The sequence below is a fragment of the Austrofundulus limnaeus genome, unplaced genomic scaffold, assembly GCF_001266775.1.
Source record: "Austrofundulus limnaeus strain Quisiro unplaced genomic scaffold, Austrofundulus_limnaeus-1.0 Scaffold237, whole genome shotgun sequence".
Lineage (NCBI taxonomy): Eukaryota > Metazoa > Chordata > Actinopteri > Cyprinodontiformes > Rivulidae > Austrofundulus > Austrofundulus limnaeus.
The window spans coordinates 540,260-542,188 of NW_013952639.1; the positions used below are offsets into that span (position 1 = coordinate 540,260).

At 39.1% G+C, this 1,929-nt stretch overlaps 1 long non-coding RNA gene across 1 annotated transcript in view; it reads left to right on the plus strand.

Annotated features, from left to right (window-relative positions):
- Positions 1 to 265: 265 nt before the first annotated feature.
- LOC106525680 (uncharacterized) overlaps positions 266 to 1,929 on the plus strand; it is an 8,678-nt gene continuing 7,014 nt past the window's right edge. The window contains exon 1 of the long non-coding RNA XR_001311148.1: positions 266 to 782. This is a non-coding gene — a long non-coding RNA (uncharacterized LOC106525680). The remainder of the gene's footprint in view (positions 783 to 1,929) is intronic.

A 1,929-nucleotide genomic window follows, 5' to 3' on the forward strand; every position in this document is an offset into this window, starting at 1 on the left:
ATTTAGAAGCGTTTGTCTCCAGGTTCTTTTATCTCCGTTAAAGAACAACGTGAACCTCGGCGAACCCAAAAGCCATGAATCAGGTCTTCATCTGACTGATTTTAATAACGAGCTTTGCTCCTGATAATGAAGTCAGACGGTCCTGACCCGATTACCCCGCTGAAATTAGAAATTTAATTGCATAAATTTTTCAGCTGCCGGAGTTGAGGCGGCATGGCGGCACAAATCTATTACCCACAGACTTACCCCACCCCTCCTGCTGATAAGCCCTTTTTTGGTCCGATGCTTACTTGGCAAAGGATGTCTCCTGTTTCGGGGCGATTGTCCTCCGTCTATCAGATGCAGCAGTCAGGGGAGGGTAACTTTGAGACAATTATTCTGCTGGGGTTGGTGTTAGCAGGCTGCTGGCTCGTAATACGTTCATGACAAAAATCTGTTTACTGTGCATTTTGAAGCCACTGATAATGAATTAAAACATGTCTTCAGGAAAACAGGATAAATAAAGCATATTAGTTCCAACTAATGTCCTGCAGTTTAAAAAGAAATTTAATTTATGTACTGTCGATTACCACTACATTAGAAAAAACAGCGTTTTTGGGTATTCCCTCCTCAGCTCTGAACAGGACCGTCTGGATGACTTAAGCTCTACAGGCCCGAGGACAGTTATGTGTATTTAATTTGTACGCTTGAACTTTTCCTTTTTAAGCCCCGGTGACCGGATGGAGAGTGGCAGAGAAATGAAAAGCAGCAGCTACCTTCAATGCGGCATTACCACTGAAAAGGTCAGAACTTTTTTTAAATATCATATTGAATTTGTGCCGTTGAGTAGTCCAGAGAAGTCTCCAGTGACTCGTTTATCTCCATCGTTTGCTGTAATCACCCATTAAACTGCCTTTCCCATGTGTTTTTTGTTCTTCAGCCAAGTTTATTTAAAGATGTTTTTCCCCTCCTCTCTAGGAACTGTGAAGCAAAAACTCATATTTATATCATTAATAACAGATTCTATGTTTGTTCCATTAATTTTAGTTCAAATCTAACATCAGTAGAGTTTACAATTATCTTTTTGCTTTTGGTCTGCCGTTTTCTTACAGTTTGAGTGGTTTGAAGTGTCCATGTTGACCTCAAAGCTTTTAAAGCTGTACTTTAAAACACAATGAAAGTGGTATTTACGCTGTCTGATGCCACCTTTCAGTGTGTTCTCAAACACTTTAATGAACCGTCTGATCCACAGTCCTCTGATCTACTTTCAGCAGGTCAAATCAGTCCAGCACAAGAGCAAAAACGAAATAAAAAGTATGCCGTATATGCTGTTTTGAAAAAAACGTAAGTCGTTAAGTTGGAAATTTGACTTTTGGTGGACTTTGTCAGGAATTTTGAAAGCCAGGCGAACAAAAAGTTACAAAAACTCAACCATTTTATGCTTTTTCAGTCCGTGGGCTTTGTGAACATGAAGGCTTTAAGAGGTGGAGTGCTCTTTTGTGAGGGTGGAGAAATGTTTTCATGTTACTTCACACAGTATTACCTCTGTTCCTGGAACATGACATGGTCACACTTTAGCGGAGGGGGAGTTGGACTTCAGCATGTTAATGATCTGCTTCATCTCCACAAAACCAGGGGTTCTTAACCTTTCTGACCTCGGGGCCCAATTTGTTGAACATAAAGTAACACGAGGCCCAGTCAGACATTACCAATGTATGGATCAGAATGATATTTATTATAAATCTTGTTTTAATTTTTATTGTATTTACATCATAACTAAACTATCATACCTAACATAACTAAATTAAATACACTTACAGTTTAAAAGTAAAACTGCCAAATTACAAGGCATGATCATGACAAACATTTTTATATTGTAACCTGCCCATAACAATTATTTGAACAAATACAAAGGTCAGTCAACAGACCACTCAGGCTTATCAGCACAAA